We start from the raw sequence: 19,639 nt of genomic DNA, 5'->3' as shown, positions 1-19,639 counted from the left end.
TAAAGATGCTCTACAGGTTTCTCCGATGGTGTTTTTTGAGTTGGCATAGATCGAGATTAGGATTTATCACTCCGAGTAACGGAGAGGCATCTCTGGGCCCTCTTAGTAATGCACATCACTATAAGCCTTGCAAGCAATGTGACTAATGAGTTAGTTACGGGATGATGCATTACGGAACGACTAAAGATACTTGCCGGTAACGAGATTGAAATAGGTATGGTGATACCGACGATCGAATCTCGGGCAAATAACATACGGATGACAAAGGGAATGACGTATGGATGTGGTTTGACCGATAAAGATCTTTATAGAATATGTAGGAGCCAATATGAGCATCCAGGTTCCGTAATTGGTTATTGACCAGAGATGTGTCTCGGTCATGTCTACATAGTTCTCGAACCCGTAGTGTCCGCATGTTTAATGTTCGATGACCATTTGTATTATGAGTTATGTGTTTTAGTGACCGAAGTTTGTTCGGAGTCCCGGATGAGATGACGGACATGACGAGGAGTCTCGAAATTGTCGAGAGGTAAAGATTGATATATTGGAAGGTTATATACGGACATCGGAATGGTTCTGAAGAGGATTGGGGATTTTTTGGAGTACCGGGAGGTTACCGGAACTCCCCGGGAAAGTTATTGGGCCTAATAGGCCATAGGGGAGGAGAGGAGGTAGGACACAAGAGGTGCGGCACGCCCCCCTTGCCCGAATCCGAATTGGACAAGGGGAGGGGGTGTGGCCCCCCCTCTTTCCTTCTCCCTCTCCCTCCTTTCCCCTTTTCCCCTCTCCGTTGGATGGAAAGGGGGGCCGAATCCTACTAGGTTTGGAGTCCTAGTAGGACTCCCCGCTTGGTGCGCCTCCTCCTTGGCCGGCCTCCCCCTCCTTTATATACATGGGAAGAGGGCACCCCAAAGGCACAACATCAATTGTCTTAGCAATGTGCGGTGCCCCCCTCCACAGTTTACCACCTCGGTCATGCTGTCGTAGTGCTTAGGCGAAGCCCTGCGCGGATCACATGACCAACACCGTCACCATGCCATCGTGCTGATGGAACTCTCCCTCAACCCTCTATTTGATCAAGGGCTCGAGGGACGTCATCAAATTGAACGTGTGCTGAACACAGAGGTGCAGTACGTTCGGTACTTGTATCCGTTGGATTGTGAAGACGTTCGACTACATCAACCGCGTTACTAAACGCTTCCGCTCTCGGTCTATGAGGGTACATGGACACAGTCTCCCCTCTCGTTTCTATGCATCTCCTAGTTAGATCTTGTGTGATCGTAGGAACTTTTTTGAATTACTACGTTCCCAACATTGTCAATATAAGTAGTAGGAACAACTGGATCAACATTATAAAGTATAGTTTCCTCATTCGCTAATTCCGGTTCTTCAATTTCTTGTTTAATAGGTGGGTGATATTTAAACCACTTCTCCTTAGGGAGATCAACATGAGTAGCAAATGATTCACAAAAGGAGACTACTATCTCAGAGTCAAGTCCATATTTAGTGCTAAACTTTTGAAAAGCATCGGTATTCATAAAATATTTAACACAATCATATTTAAGCTTAATACCCGACTCTTTACCTTCGTCAAGTTCCCAATCTTCAGAGTTGCGTTTGATTCTTTCCGAAAGATCCCACCGGAATTCAATAGTGTTCTTCATAAAAAACCAGTACAAGAAGTATCGAGCATGGATTGATCATCACGAGAAAGCCGAGCATAAAAATTTTGAATAATAATTTTTCTTGGGAGCATGAATATAGCATTAACTTAAGACTCCCCAAGCCACAGTGATAATTTCTCCTTCACGAGGAAAAAAATTATATATGTAGTTCCGATCACAATGAACTAGATGCATATGATAATTTTTTCGGTGAAATTCCAATTTCAATCGATTCCAGTTCCAAGATCTAATATCATCGCATAGCCTATACCATGCCACTGCTTTTCCCTTCAAAGATAAAAGGGAAACCTTCTGTTTAACTTCTTCTCTGGGTAAACCCACAAGCTTAAACAATCCACAAGTTTGTTCCACATATATTAAGTGCATATCAGGATGTTCGATTCCATATCTTGCATAAGGATTAGCTAGCAGTTGTTCTATCATACCCGAAGGAATTTCATATTCAATATTTTCAGTAGGTGCAGCAGGTTGAGGGGTAGCTAATGTGGTTCCGGTCGAGGTGAAGATACCCAGACAAACCCCTCAAAGGATTGTTTTCCATAGTAACAAGTGACAATAAATTTCAGCACACTATATAAATGTTTCCTTAGCAATTTCCACTTACCAAAGGCGCTTCACTCCCCGAAACGGTGCCAGAAAATAGCCTTGATGACCCACAAGTATAGGGGATCAATTGTAGCTCTTTTCGATAAGTAATAGTGTCGAACCCAACGAGGAGCAGAGGGAAATGACAAATGGTTTTCAGCAAGGTAATGCCTGCGAGTGCTGAAATAGTAAGTAACACAGTAGTTTGATAGCAAGATTTATTGTAACGAGCAAGTAATGATAATAGTAAAAAAGTGCAGCAAGGTAGCCCAATCCTTTTGATGCAAAGCACATGCCAAAATGGTCTCTTATAATAAGCAAAGCGTCCTTGAGGGTACACGGGAATTTCATCTAGTCACTTTCATCATGTTCATTTGATTTGTGTTCGCTACTTTGATAATTTGATATGTGGGTGGACCAGTGCTTAGGTGTTGTTCTTACTTGAACAAACGTCCTACTTATGATTAACCCCCTTGCAAGCATCCGCAACTACGAGAAAAGTATTAAGGATGTAACACTCCTGATGTAACTTTCCATATTTGTAACTTCGACTCTTGCAATTTCCGGCTATGTGATATGATATTTCCTTCATGGTTGGGTTTTGTCTTTCATTTTGCATTTTATTCATGTCATGCATTTCATCTCATGTCATCGTGTGCATCTGATTTGCATTCGTGTTTGTCTCATGCATCCGGTCATTTTCCCCGTTGTCCGTTTCGCAATCCGACACTCCCACATGCAACCGTTGCACCCCTCTAATCTTGTTTCGTGAGCAGGATAAAAACGTTCTCAGAATTGGTCAAGATTTGTCGAGTGGCCTTGGTACATCACCGGTAGGCCGCCTGTCAAATTTCGTTCCATTTGGAGGTCGTTTGATGCCCCAACGGTTAACCGGGTAACTGTAAAAGCCCCTCTCTTGTTGCAGCCCAACACCCCTCCAAAACAACCCACTAGCCCATCTAAACCCCCTCCATGCTCTCCATTGTTGGATCACGATCGTGTGGGCGAAAACGACACCTCATTTGGACACTCCTAACTCCCTCTACCTATATAAAGGCCTCTCCCCCCCGAAATTCACGAGCAAAACCCTAACCTTCTTCCCTCCGCGCCGCCGAACACATCCTCACCGCCGCCGGACGCATCCGCTGGCCCCCCTCCGCCACCACCTGGCAGAACGCCATTGACTGGACCACTCCGCGCCCACTTCTCCGCTCGGCTCGCTTCCAGCCCCCGAAGCGCATCGCCGGCGCGCCGCCCGAGCCAAGCTTCTCCGCTGCCAGCCGCCTCCTCGCCGGCACGCCACCGCGCCGACGTCGCCGTTCGCCACCGCCGCCATCCGCTGCGGCTCCTCCCGTCACCGGCCGTCTCCACCGCTGACCTCACCGCGTGGCCTGGCGCGCCTCACCACCGCCCGCCGCTGCTGCCTCGCCTCCTCGTCACCGGCTCCTCCTCCGGGCCCGGATCCGACCCTATACAGCGAGCGCCTCTCTCTACCCACTTCTCCGGCATAGATCCGGCGAGTACCTCGATGATCATCGAAATCCGTGCCGAACCCTAGATCTGAAAAGGTTGACCTCGATTTCGTCTATGTCCCGAATATGTAACATTTTATGCCGCTGTTCATCATGTCATATCTCCATGCTCATAACTCCGTTTCGCACATATGATATATGAAAATGTTCGTCTCATGATGCTCTTCAGGTTAGTGTTATTTGCATGCATGTTACTGTCCATATTGATGCCCTAAACCGTGTTGTAGAAGTGCTATATGATGTTGTTTGCTGGATTTTAACAGAACTTGGTGATTTGTCATTTTCGTTGCATTTTGTGTGTGTATCCTATGAGCTTGATTTCTATATGTTTTTGGAGCATCTCCATGCCATCTTTACAGGGGTTCAAGTCTTGTATTTTTGTGAGCTTTGTGGTAACTAGCACAAGCATGCAAAGTAGGCTTCATAATGTTGTTTTTTCAGACACTTAGAATATTTGGCTGTCTTTTCTTGCTACATTTTGATGCTATGTAAACTTGTTGCTACCATGAGATCCATGCACATTTTGAGATAGTACATTAAGAATGTTTTGAATATGTGGTATTGCTCTATCCATTCGCCCCTCTTGTTGCAATTATGGAGTACTCTAGCATGTCAATTCTGTGCTCTACTTTTGCTAAATATTGTTCCTGGCAGATTGTTAACATGATATTCAGTTTTTCCATGTGTTTTTCTACTGATACTTGTACCCTACGGACTTGCTTTTGCCATGCTTAGCTTCTTGAATATGCCTACTTCATGTTGGTTACCTTTTTATGCAATGGAATGCCTTTTGGTGAGTGAATTGAGCTTGTAAAGTTGCAATCATCAATCTGTTCCTGCCATGCTCTGTTTTTCTACTAAATCTGAAACTGTTCATATAACTTGCCATGTTTGCACGGGCGCCACATATTTTCCCGTGCCTCTTTGGGTAAGGTTCTGTAAGGGAGTTTTGTTCTATGCCTTTAGTACTATCATGCCATGCCTTTTTTTTCTATTATATGTTCTTGTATCATGTTGTTTGTTAGCTCTAAACATTGATTCCTGATGCTATTTTGACATGTTTAGTATTTTCTCGTAAGTCTATGAAGCTGATATCATTTGCATTTTTTCCATGCTATTTTGAGCTTGTTCTAGTGAGTTCCAGCAGGAGCTCAGTGCTCATGATTTGTGGAGATTCATGTGTACTTTATGGTCATGTGCTTTGTTGCTATGTTGGAGTGCTGTAACATAGTTCCTTGTTGCATTCTAAGTGCTATGATGTTGTTAATTGCAGATTTGCATCATTCCTGTTTTGCTTGTCATTTGCAAACCGTGCATCCGTTTTCGGTGATCCTTATATCGATTTTGACCGAAATCACCTCATATTTCCAGCGACACACATTTTTTGCCAAGTTGATGCCTTGATCATCTTTTCCCTTCCAGAGTACCCATATGCAATGCACATCATATCTTGCATTCCAAGCCATGTCTTGCCCCATGTTGCTTGTGCATTGCACACCGCGACGAACACCGCCGGACCAATGGGTGCGATGGACCCGATGTAGACATGCCCGCACTTGAGGATGGAGGGTGCCTGCCTTCCGCGGTTGGCTGCCCTGCCTTTACTCGTGAGCTGTGGTAAGTCCTTTGGCCATCCGCTCGTACGTTCAAGCCAGAGATACCCGAGAAGTATGATGGAAGGCTGAACCCGGAAGAGTTTTTGAGCATATACACCATCACTATTCATGCTTCCGGAGGAAGAGATGAGAAGGTGTTTGCCAACTAGTTTCCCTTGGCACTCAAGTCCAATGTGAGGTCTTGGCCGATGCACCTGCCGGAGAATTCCATTTCATCATGGGCTGACCTGTGCCATGAGTTCATTGGCGCCTTCACTGGCGGCCATCAAGAACTAGGGCGGCCCAGCGACTTGTAGGTTCTCCAACAGGAAGAAAGAGAAACTCTCCGCAAGTATTTGTAGAGATTCATCAGAGTCCACAGGAATATCCCAAATATCAATCCAGCGAGTGTGATAGCTGCCTTCCAGTCCAATCTGCGCAACTGCATGATTCATTCCAAGATGAACGTGCGGTTGCGCAAGACTTTGAAGGAGCTTTACACCTTAGTGGACAAATGTGCTCAGATGGAGGAGGGAGGGAAACTCCCAGGAGAAGAAGATTGCATCAACATCAACTTAGAGGATGATGATGAATCCACTAGTTAGAAGAAGAGCAAGAAGTGCAACAAGAGGTGCAAGGATAAGGTTGATGATACCCGAGAGATACCCGAGAGGATGATGATGAATCCATATATATATCATCGAATGCCTCACAACCACCATTAATTAATTCACACATATATACACACATGTATATATATATATATACAATTAGCTAGCTATATACAATTTCTCCTAATTGGTGCCTTCGGAGCCAGTGGCATTAGCCTAATTGGTGCCTTCGGAGCACGATGACAATTGGAAGTGATTCATGGGGGCGGTAGCGGGTAATAGTATTATCCTTTGGGATCTATGACCTGGTCGAGCAAAAATCCCGCTATTTCCTCTTGAATTGCTTCTATGCGGTCCTCTGCTAGGAGCTGCTCCCGCACCTCTTTGAACTGTTAAGAACGAGATCAATATGCATGTGTATTAGTTGTGTGACTAGATATCGATAATGGTGTAAAAATTGTGAATAGTGTTCTGACAAATGTACCCATTCCTGTCTTTGAGATCTACTCCTTTTGGACGCCATCATGCGAATGATCTCGCAAACGTAGTATGCACACAGATTATTCCCCGGCGCCTGCTTCACGGCCTTTACGAGAATGGAATTTGATCAGATAATAATTAATCAAGCATGATAATTAAAGAGATGGCAGATAGCTAGCTAGTACTACTTAATTACTTACCTTGGGTCGATACCATTTCAACTTTCGTTTCCATTGGCCTGGAGTGACGCTAATAAACTTTGCCCAAGCCCTGCTCGCCGACAAAGAAAATGAATAAAGGGGTTATTAAATAGTTCATATCAGGAAATGACGAACTAAATAGGCCGAGATATAGTTAATCATGATTGAAATTACATGTTGACTATCCCAAACAAGATGGTGTAGCCACTTGCTTTTTAAGTAGTGAGTCCAGTATTGCAACTGTTCCTTCATCAACTTTAATGATTAACAAGATCCAGTGAAATTTGCATGCACACACGTTTGCATGTCTTAATTAAGTGGGCATACGTAAGCAAAAACATGTAGCTAGCTAGTAGGCAAAAACCAAATTTGTAGTACAAGACAGTGTGACTCACTCGAAGATGTAAGGAAGTAGTATATCTTCATTCGTATTGAGGCGCTTGAAGAACTCTAGCATGCTTTCCTCTACACTTTTTTTCATAATATTGATCTAATTTCCATGTGTATTCATTAATGGTATTTGGGTCAATGAACCCAATGCCATGGCGTCCACCTTTTTTCATTTCATAAATCTTCATCCTGCATAATACCACACAAAAGAATATAGTGAGGATAATTACAGGTAATGATTGATCAAAATGATCACTACAGCTAGCTTGAGACATAAATTACAGAAAGAAATCACTTACAGACAATAGCAACCGATGATAGAATTGTCAAGTGCGTCTTGATTGTATAACTGAAATAGTTCCGAATACTCAACTGACACAGCTTTCTCATGGTAGTAATGATCCTTCTTGGCATTTGATGTCTACTACACAACCTTCTTCCTATAGACGTTGTTGGGCCTCCAAGTGCAGAGGTTTGTAGGACAGTAGCAAATTTCCCTCAAGTGGATGACCTAAGGTTTATCAATCCGTAGGAGGCGTAGGATGAAGATGGTCTCTCTCAAGCAACCCTGCAACCAAATAACAAAGAGTCACTTGTGTCCCCAACACACCCAATACAATGGTAAATTGTATAGGTGCACTAGTTCGGCGAAGAGATGGTGAAACAAGTGGTATATGGATAATAAATAAAGGTATTTGTAATCTGAAAATATAAAAACAGCAAGGTAACTAATGATAAAAGTGAGCGTAAACGGTATTGCAATGCGTGGAAATAAGGCCTAGGGTTCATACTTTCGCTGGTGCAAGTTCCCTCAACAATACTAACATAATTGGATCACATAACTATCCCTCAACATGCAACAAAGAGTCACTCCAAAGTCACTAATAGCGGAGAACGAACGAAGAGATTATGGTTGGGTATGAAACCACCTCAAAGTTATTCTTTCCAATCAATCCGTTGGGCTATTCCTGTAAGTGTCACAAACAACCCTAGAGTTCGTACTAGAATAACACCTTAAGACACAAATCAACCAAAACCCTAATGTCACCTAGATACTCCAATGTCACCTCAAGTATCCGTGGGTATGATTATACGATATGCGTCACACAATCTCAGATTCATCTATTCAACCAACACAAAGGACCTCAAAGAGTGCCCCAAAGTTCTACCAGAGAATCACGACGAAAACGTGTGCGAGCCCCTATGCATAGGTTCATGGGCGGAACTCGCAAGTTGATCACCAAAACATACATCAAGTGAATCACGTGATATCCCATTGTCACCACAGACATCCACGGCAAGACATACATCAAGTGTTCTCAAATCTTTAAAGACTCAATCCGATAAGATTACTTCAAAGGGGAAACTCAATTCATTACAAGAGAGTAGAGGGGGGAGAAACATCATAGGATCCAACTATAATAGCAAAGCTCGCGATACATCAAGATCGTATCATCTCAAGAACACGAGATAGAGAGAGAGAGAGAGAGATCAAACACATAGCTACTGGTACAAACCCTCAGCCCCGAGGGAGAACTACTCCCTCCTCGTCATGGAGAGCACTGGGATGATGAAGATGGCCACCGGAGAAGGATTGCCCCCTCCGGCATGGTGCCGGAATGGGTCTAGATTGGCTTTTGGTGGCTACGGAGGGGGGGGGGGGGGGGCGCGCCCCCCTACCTCGTGGCCTCCTCGAAGCTTCCCTTATGTGCACTTCAAGTCTTCTGGGTTTCTTTCCTTCCAAAAATGAGTTCCGTGAAGTTTCAGGTCAATTGGACTCCGTTTGATTTTCCTTTTCTTCGAAACCCTAAAACAAGGTAAAAACATAAACTGGCACTGGGCTCTTGGTTAATAGGTTAGTCCCAAAAATGATATAAAAGTGTATAATAAAGCCCATAAACATCCAAAACAGTAGATAATATAGCATGGAGCAATCAAAAATTATAGATACGTTGGAGACGTATCAACATCCCCAAGTTTAATTCCTGCTCGTCCTCGAGCAGGTAAATGATAAAAACAGAATTTTTGATGCGGAGTGCTACTTGGCATAATTTTAGTTTAATTTTTCTTAATTGTGGCATGAATATTAAGATCCATAAGATTCAAGACAAAAGTTCATATTGACATAAAAATAATAATACTTCAAGCATACTAACAAAGCAATCATGTCTTCTCAAAATAACATGGTCAAAGAAAGCTATCCCTACAAGATCATATAGTCTGGCTATGCTCCATCTTCACCACACAAAATATTTAAATCATGCACATCCCCGATGACAAGCCAAGCAATTGTTTCATACTTTTAATGTTCTCAAACTTTTTCAATCTTCACGCAATACATGAGCGTGAGCCATGGACATAGCACTATAGGTGGAATAGAATGGTGTTTGTGGAGAAGACAAAAAGGGAGAAGATAGTCTCACATCGACTAGGAATATCAACGGGCTATGGAGATGCCCATCAATAGATATCAATGTGAGTGAGTAGGGATTGCCATGCAACGGATGCACTAGAGCTATAAGTGTATGAAAGCTCAAAAAGAAACTAATTGAGTGTGCATCCAACTTGCTTGCTCACGAAGACCTAGGGCATTTTGAGGAAGCCCATCATTGGAATATACAAGCCAAGTTCTATAATGAAAGATTCCCACTAGTATATGAAAGTGACAACATAGGAGACTCTCTATTATGAAGATCATGGTGCTACTTTGAAGCACAAGTGTGGTAAACAGATAGTGGCATTGCCCCTTCTCTCTTTTTCTCTCATTTATTTATTTATTTATTTGGCCCTTCTCTTTTTCTTTTTATGGCCTCTTTTCTCTTTTTTTGGGCTTCTTTGGCCTCTTTTATTTATTTATTTTCGTCCGGAGTCTCATCCCGACTTATGGGGGAATCATAGTCTCCATCATCCTTTCCTCACTGGGACAATGCTCTAATAATGATGATCATCACACTTTTATTTTCTTACAACTCAAGAATTACAAATTGATACTTAGAACAAGATATGACTCTATATGAATGCTTCCGGCGGTGTACCGGGATGTGCAATGACTCAAGAGTGACATGTATGAAAGAATTATGAACGGTGGCTTTGCCACAAATACGATGTCAACTACATGATCATGCAAAGCATTATGACAATGATGGAGCGTGTCATCATAAATGGAACGGTGGAAAGTTGCATGGCAATAAATCTCGGAATGACTATGGAAATGCCATGATAGGTAGGTATGGTGGCTGTTTTGAGGAAGGTATATGGTGGGTTTATGGTACCGGCGAAAGTTGTGCGGTACTAGAGAGGCTAGCAATGGTGGAAGGGTGAGAGTGCGTATAATCCATGGACTCAACATTAGTCATAAAGAACTCACATACTTATTGCAAAAATCTATTAGTTATCGAAACAAAGTACTACACGCATGCTCCTAGGGGGATAGATTGGTAGGAAAAGACCATCGCTCGTCCCCGACCGCCACTCATAAGGAAGGCAATCAATAAATAAATCATGCTCCGACTTCATCACATAACGGTTCACCATACGTGCATGCTACGGGAATCACAAACTTCAACACAAGTATTTCTCAAATTCACAACTACTCAACTAGCATGACTCTAATATTACCATCCTCATATCTCAAAACAATCATCAAGTATCAAGCTTCTCTTAGTATTCAACACACTCATAAGAGAATTTTATTATTCTTGAATACCTAGCATATTAGGATTTTAAGCAAATTACCATGCTATTTAAGACTCTCAAAATAATATTAGTGAAGCATTAGAGTTCATCTATTTCTTCAAAATAAAACTACCACCATGCTCTAAAACATATAAGTGAAGCACTAGAGCAAATGACAAACTACTCCGAAAGATATAAGTGAAGATTAATGAGTAGTCGAATAATTATGCAACTATGTGAAGACTCTCTAAAATTTAATAATTTCAGATCTTGATACTTTATTCAAAAAGCAAGAAAAACAAAATAAAATGACATCTAGTAATAGCAAACATCATGTGAAGAAGCAAAAACTTAGGATCAACCGATACTAACCGATAGTTGTTGAAGAAGAAAGGTGGGATGCCAACCGGGGAATCCCCAAGCTTAGATGCTTGAGACTTCTTGAAATATTATCTTGGGGTGCCTTGGGCATCCCCAAGATTGAGCTTTTGTGTCTCCTTAATTCCTCTCATATCACGGTCTCCCTAAATCTCAAAAGCTTCATCCACACAAAACTCAACAAGGACTCGTGAGATAAGTTAGTATAAACCATTGCAAAAACCTAATCATACTCTACTGTAGAAAATCACTCAAATTATTATTCAACATTACATACTAAATGCCTCTGCATATTTAATATTCCTATCCTCAAATAGAATCATTAAATAAGCAAACATATGCAAACAATGCAAACATAACAGCAATCTTCCAAAGCAGGATAGTCTGTAAAGAATGCAGCAACATCCATACTTCCCTAGCCCCAAAAATTAGGAAAGAAAATTCCCAGTGTAGTAAATTTATCAGATCTTAATATGAAAAAAAATTCAACATTTTATCACATTCTGACTTTTCTAGGGAATTATTACAACAGCGGTAAACTTTCTGTTTTCAAACAGCAACATGTGGACTTCTAAAATAGGCATAGTAAAGGCTATCAATGCCACTTTTATTGAAATAAAAGATGCAAAACATTGTTCTAAATAACAGCAAACAAATCCTAACAAAATAAATTGATGCTCCAAGCAAAACACATATCATGTGGTAAATAAAAATATAGCTCCAAGTAAAGTTACCGATGAACGAAGACGAAAGAGGGGATGCCTTCCGGGGCATACCCAAGCTTTGGCTTTTAGGTGTCCTTAGATTATCTTGGGGGTGCCATGGGAATACCCAAGATTAGGCTCTTTCCACTCCTTGTTCCATAATCCATCAAATATTTACCCAAAACTTGAAAACTTCATAACACAAAACTTAAAGTAGAAAATCTCGTGAGCTCCGTTAGTATAAAAAAGTAAATCACCATTTAAAGGTACTGTAATGAACTCATTATTTATTTATATTGGTGTTAAACATACTGTATTCCAACTTCTCTATGGTTTATAAACTATTTTACTAGCCATAGATTCATCAAAACAAGTAAATAACACATGAAAAACAGAATCTGTCAAAAACAGAACAGTCTGTAGTAATCTGAATCAAACGTATACTTATGGAACTCATAAAATTCTCAAATAAATTGATGGAACCGATAAATTTATCTGTTAATCATCTGCAAAAAAAATTAACTAAATAGCACTCTCCAATAAAAAATGGCAGCAATTCTCGTGAGCGCTAAAGTTTCTGTTTTTTACAGCATGATCAACAAGACTTTCCCCAAGTCTGCCCAACGGTTCTACTTGGCACAAACACTAAATAAAACATAAAAACTCAATAATAACAGAGGCTAGATAAATTATTTATTACTAAACAGGAGCAAAAAGCAAGGAACAAAAATAAAGTTGGGTTGCCTCCCAACAAGCGCTATCGTTTAACGCCCCTAGTTAGGCATGATGATTTCAATGATGCTCACATAAAGGATAAGAATTGTAACATAAAGAGAGCATCATGAAGAATATTACTAGCACATTTAAGTCTAACCCTCTTCCTATACATAGGGATTTTGTGAGCAAACAACTTGTGGGAACAATAATCAACTAGCATAGGAAGGTAAAACAAGCATAACTTCAAAACTTTAAGCACATAGAGAGGAAACTTGGTATTATTGGAATTCCTACAAGCATAAGTTCCTCCCTCATAATAATTTTCAGTAGCATCATGAATGAATTCAACAATATAACTAGCACCTAAAGCATTCTTTTCACGATCTACAAGCATATAATTTTTATTACTCTCCACATAAGCAAATTTCTTCTCATGAATAGTACTGGGAGCAAACTAAACAAAATGACTATCATGTGATTGAAAATTAAGATCAAGAAGACAAGTTTCATTGTTATCATTATTCTTTAAAGCATACGTGTCATCACAATAATCATCATAGATAGGAGGCATGCTTTCATCATAATAAATTTGCTCATCAAAAGTTGGGGGACAAAAAATATCATCTTCATCAAACATAGCTTCCCCAAGCTTGTGGCTTTGCATATCATTAGCATCATCGATATTCAAGGAATTCATACTAACAACATTGCAATCATGCTCATCATTCACATATTTAGTGCCAAACATTTTATAGATTTCTTCTTCTAGCACTTGAGCACAATTATCCTTTCCATCATACTCACGAAAGATATTAAAACGGTGAAGCGTATGAGACAAGCTCAATTCCATTTTTTATAGTTTTCTTTTATAAACTAAACTAGTGATAAAACACGAAACTAAAGGACTCGATTGCAAGATCTAAAGATATACCTTCAAGTGCTAACCTCCCCGGCAACGGCGCCAGAAAAGAGCTTGATGTCTACTACACAACCTTCTTTTTGTAGACGTTGTTGGGCCTCCAAGTGCAGAGGTTTGTAGGACAGTAGCAAATTTCCCTCAAGTGGATGACCTAAGGTTTGTCAATCCGTAGGAGGCGTAGGATGAAGATGGTCTCTCTCAAGCAACCCTGCAACCAAATAACAAAGAGTCTCTTGTGTCCCCAACACACCCAATACAATGGTAAATTGTATAGGTGCACTAGTTCGGCGAAGAGATGGTGAAACAAGTGGTATATTGATAATAGATAAAGGTATTTGTAATCTGAAAATATAAAAACAGCAAGGTAACTAATGATAAAAGTGAGCGTAGACGGTATTGCAATGCGTGGAAATAAGGCCTAGGGTTCATACTTTCGCTGGTGCAAGTTCCCTCAACAATACTAACATAATTGGATCACATAACTATCCCTCAACATGCAACAAAGAGTCACTCCAAAGTCACTAATAGCGGAGAACGAATGAAGAGATTATGGTAGGGTACGAAACAACCTCAAAGTTATTCTTTCCAATCAATCCGTTGGGCTATTCCTATAAGTGTCACAAACAGCCCTAGAGTTCGTACTAGAATAACACCTTAAGACACAAATCAACCAAAACCCTAATGTCACCTAGATACTCCAATGTCACCTCAAGTATCCGTGGGTATGATTATACGATATGCATCACACAATCTCAGATTCATCTATTAAACCAGCACAAAGGACCTCAAAGAGTGCCCCAAAGTTCTACCGGAGAATCAGGACGAAAACATGTGCCAACCCCTATGCATAGGTTCATGGGCGGAACCCGCAAGTTGATCACCAAAACATACATCAAGTGAATCACGTGATATCCCATTGTCACCACAGACATCCACGGCAAGACATACATCAAGTGTTCTCAAATCTTTAAAGACTCAATCCGATAAGATTACTTCAAAGGGGAAACTCAATTCATTACAAGAGAGTAGAGGGGGGGGGAGAAACATCATAGGTTCCAACTATAATAGCAAAGCTCGCAATACATCAAGATCGTATCATTTCAAGAACACGAGAGAGAGAGAGAGATCAAACACATAGCTACTGGTACATACCCTCAGCCCCGATGGAGAACTACTCCCTCCTCGTCATGGAGAGCACCGGGATGATGAAGTTGGCCACCGGAGAAGGATTGCCCCCTCCGGCTGACCTCGTCTGCCTCGACCAAAGGTTGGCCCCGGACATATTTCCATTTTATTTCCTCCTCTCTAAGCTGAGACATGGGCTCGATGTCGAGGAGTTGTCCAACAATGATCATGAGCCTTTCAGCCTGCTCAATATGCTCCTCGGTTATTACGACATCGCCCATCCCAGGAATGTTAACGGTTTGCCCACAATAATATTGGGCGCGCGTACTCTCATGTGTTGTTGGCGCAACAAGCGGGGGGATTGATTGCGCCGCCTGTTCTCCCAGCTAGGGAACGGTTTTACCGCTCCTTTTGCCAGCTGATTTGCTCGAGCTCGAGCTCGCCTCTTTCTGTAGACGTGCTCGATTTAACTTCCTGAGGTGGCGCTCATAGTCTGTGTCAACAGGCTTGGGAGCTGGTGCTCTAGCCATACGAATGAAGTGGTCAATCTTTTCCTCAGGCACTTTCTCCCTTGGCGGCGGTGGCGGTTTCGGCGCAAAATGGGCTTCCACCTCGGAATTCGATATGGCTGCGTTTTCCTCCTCGGACTTGTCGTAAGGCCTCTGGGGAAGAGGCGCGAGGCTGCTTGGACCATATTGAAATCACTTGCCTCCGCCTGTAACACCAGTACTACCTGGACTTGTACGCTACGCACCATAGCTGAGGCGGCTCTCTTCCGTGATTGCTGAAGCGGCGGAGACGGCTCATGAGGCTGAGTTGGAGGAGGAGGAGTGGCCTGAAGCTGTGCCGGACTTGGAGGAGGAGTGGCCTGACGCTTTTCCGTACTTGGAGGAGGAGGAGTGGCCTAACGCATTGGTGGACTTGGAGGAGTGGGAGTCCGCTGACTCAGTGGAGGACTTCGACGAGGAGTCGGCTGACGCGGTGTCGGTGGCCTTCGAAAGATGATGCAATCCTTTCTCCATAGGATGATACGATGGTTGGCCTCTCCCAATGTGTGCCCCTCGTCACCTCCAGGAATGTCAAGCTGTAGCCCCAAATATTGGTCCACCACCTCATCAACCAAGACACGAGCATAGCCCGCTGGAATCGGGTTGCAATGGAAGGTTGCCTCGGGGGGATTTGTAAAAACAACGGCGTCCGCCACCTTAATGGATATGTTCTTCATTTTGAAGTGTAGCTCGCAGTTTGTGTTCTTCAAGATGTCATCCACTTGGTAGCTATCCAGCAATGCGTCGCCCGGGGCGGAACCCACGGTGCTTCTCGGCATGGATGGGACGGTGCTATCCAATGATGGATCATCCGCTAGCTCCTGCAGCTGCTGAGACCCCCTTTGCTGGCTAAGTGAGCCGATCTGCTCCTGCTGCCACTGGAATTTGACTGCCAAGTCCGCGTGCGCTGATTCTAGGCCTTGAAGGCGTTCATAGTCCAGCTTCCTCTGCTCCTCCTCCATCTTCCTCTTCTTCTCCTCCGCAATCTTCTTTCTCGCACGGGTTCTGTAGTCGGTGTTCCAGTCCGAAAACCCCTCATACCACGGAATAGCGCCCTTGCCTCGTGTTCTTCCCGGGTGTTAAGGATTTCTCAGGGCACGCGTAAGCTCGTCGTTCTCTCTCTTGGGCTCGAACACCCCCGATCGAGCCTCTTCTATTGCAAGAAGTAGCTTATCTTTGGCTCCGTCCAGACATGCCTTCTTCAAAACTTTGCCTATCTTCGGGTCCAACTCCCCCCCATGCAAATAGAACCAAGTCCTGCACCTGGGGGGCCAGCTCAATGTTTCTGGAGTGACACCTGCATCCTCCATCTCTTTCTCAGACTTATCCCACTTAGGCCTTCCCACCGCGTAGCCACCTGGCCCCACCTTATGGAACTTATCCTTTTTTGCGGCATTGGCCTTGTTTATTCTCGACCATTCCTTAGATAATTCCGATTCCTTGAATTTCACGAAATCGTCCCAATGAGCACTTTGCTTCTCTAGTGTTCCCTTGAATACTGGAGTCTTCTTTCCTCCCTTGACGTACTGGTCCCATACATGATTCTTGTGGTTGTTGAATGCAACCACCATCTTCCTAAGAGCAGCGTCCTTGACTTTCTCCACATCTGCATCTGTGAAATGATCTGGTAGGGTGAAATGTTCCATGAGCGTTTCCCAAAGCAGAAGTTTTTGTCTGTTGTCGACAAAAGTAAGATCTGGACGTGGCTTTGCTGGCTCTCTCCATTCTTTAAGGGAGATCGGGAGTTGGTCCTTCACAAGAACTCCGCACTGACGAATGAACTTTTCCGTAATCTTCTTAGGCGCTAATGGTTCGCCATTAGGTTTGATGGCCTCGATATTGTACTTTACGCCCTCCTTCAACTTTTTGTTCGGGCCTCGTACTGTCATGATGCCTGAAGATTTGCTCGATCAGGATGGCTGAAAGAAGAAAGATCAATTCGTTAATATATATCTTCAAGTCATTTAAAACATTGTGATGATCACCAGATGCCTGCTTATATAAATATACCTTGCCGGTCTTTGTTGTTTCAAGATCAACATTTTCTTCGTCATGTTCATAGTTCATGACTTCATCAATTTGGTCGTCGCGATCGAATATCATATCACCCTCCCTGGTGTTGTTTAGATATTCGGAGCCGTCATAATCTTCTTCATTCTAATCATCATCTGGCCCATGAGGATTGCGTATGATATTGAACAGGGCCTCTTCTCCCTCTCTACCGGTATTGTCCGCCATAGGTTTTATTTAACTAATCCAAAAGAAATATATTCAAATTACAATGCATGGATGCAATCAATTAATAAGGAAAAAACTGAATCAATCATAGTACATAATAAGCATCATCGAATATAATCTCGAATACGTTGTCTCGAATGATATATATAATCTCGAATACATCGTCTCGGATTATATATATAATCTCGAATATTATATATCGAATACATCACTAGCTAGCTAGCTAATAAAGATCGAATACTAGAGAGTAATCTAGGCCAGTCGCGGTTCCTGAGGCGCGGGCGGTGGACAGCAAAGTGAAGGAACCATCACTGGATCATAGCTCGGGTGATCTCCCGAAAGAACCTGCCAGGTATTGGAGAACCTGACGTCCATATCAGCCATGTAGCGATGGACATGCTCGTCCTTCCCTGACACGGCGACGTACGACCTCCGGCGGGGCCGGCTCCCTTCGCACCGAAAGTGGCCCATGCGAACGCCACCAAAGGAGATCAGGGTCGACGACGGGACCCGGGGCCAGGTTCCTCACCAAGTGTCGCGCCCCTGAAGGTAGCACCTCCCAGTGCCACCCCGGCGGAGCCCAGTCCCGGACATGGGTCCTCTGAAGCAGGACGTCGTCGCGAACTGGTCGACGGCGAGGATGCGGGCCAGGCATCGTCGACAACAAATACTATATGCCGCAAAAGTAAAGTAACATTTTTTAAATGATGGATTGTGATTTCATATCTGCAAATTCTAAATTTTATAACTAAAACTAACATTTCTAATGTTTCTATAACTAAAACTAACATTTCTAATATTTCTATAACTAAAAAACATTTCTATATAACTAATATTTCTATATAACTAACATTTCTAATATAACTAACATTTCTATACAACTAACATTTCTAATATTTCTATATAACTAACATTTCTAATATTTCTATAACTAAAAAACATTTCTATATAACTAACATTTCTAATATTTCTATAACTAAAAACCAGAAAAATTGCTAACATTTCTATAATAATGTGTGTGTGTGTGTGTGGTACATGGCGGCCGGGACAGGAGCTCACCGGCGAGGTGCGACGACGGGGGGGTGGCGACGGGGACGGAGACGGGCGGTGACGACGGGGATGGGGACGGGGCGGCGAAGACAGGGACGGGGACGGGCCGGCCGGGGACGACGGGAGGACGGGGCGGGGTGGGGCGCGGCGACGGGGCGCGGCACGGCGACCGGGACGACAGGGACGGGGACGGGGACGGCGACGGGGGCGGCGACGAGGGGCGGCGGTGACGGGGTAGAGGAGAAAGAAGCAGAGGGAGAGATGAGAAACTGACAATTTTTTTGAAGTGTTTTCTTATATAGAACAACCTTTAGTACGGGTTGGAGCCACCAACCGGTACTAAAGGTCTGTTTTGGCCAGGCCAAGCGGCGGGAACGGCACCCCTTTAGTACCGGGTGGTGGCTCCAACCGGTACTAAAGACCCCCCCCTTTAGTACCGGTTTGAGCCACCACCCGGTACTAAAGGGGGTGCGCTGGCGCAGGTGCGGTGCGTCATGTTTAGTCCCACCTCGCTAGCCGAGGGGCGTCCGCACTGGTTTATAAGCCCAGTTCGGTAGCTCTCTCGAGCTCCTCTCCAAAGCAGGCCTACTAGGCCTAAATGTTCTGTGCTGCCCTGTGGGCCTACTAGGCCTTTGCGGGCCTAGATCCTGGCCCAACAACAGGCAGGGTTTCTAGTCATATGCAGGCCGCTGTGGCGCAGTAGGCGGGCTTTTTTATTTTCTTATTTTTTTGATTTATTTATTCTTGCTTTATTTATTTTGAGTTATGTTTTGCTGTATTTAGAGTTTCTTTGTTTATATTCTTGCTTTAGGTACAAAAAATTACAAACTTTCTGTTAGTGCCGGTAGTTTACAAATTTGAATAGTTTAAATTTTGAATTATTTGAAATTTTTGTGAATCACTAGTTTGTGAATAACTTAACTTTGAAAATAGATTTTTTAGTGATTCTTTTTTTTATGTTTAATATTAGTGTGTTTTATCATTATATTCAATTTGGTAATGCTTAGGTTATTTAAAAAATGAAATGCCTTTGTAATGGATGAGTTTTCGTCCGAAACCCTGATACTTCGAAAGAGATTGTCCATTTTGTACACGAAGTGCATCTAGTTTTTGCGGTAACCCTCTCTACTTTTTTGCACATGCTATGTGGGTGAAATTATGATACCATGCCAACTTTCAACCTTTTCTGAGTTCATTTGAAATGCTT

The sequence above is a fragment of the Triticum urartu genome, chromosome 3 (assembly GCF_003073215.2).
Source record: "Triticum urartu cultivar G1812 chromosome 3, Tu2.1, whole genome shotgun sequence".
In the NCBI taxonomy this organism is placed as follows: domain Eukaryota; kingdom Viridiplantae; phylum Streptophyta; class Magnoliopsida; order Poales; family Poaceae; genus Triticum; species Triticum urartu.
This window is presented reverse-complemented; position numbering follows the sequence as displayed.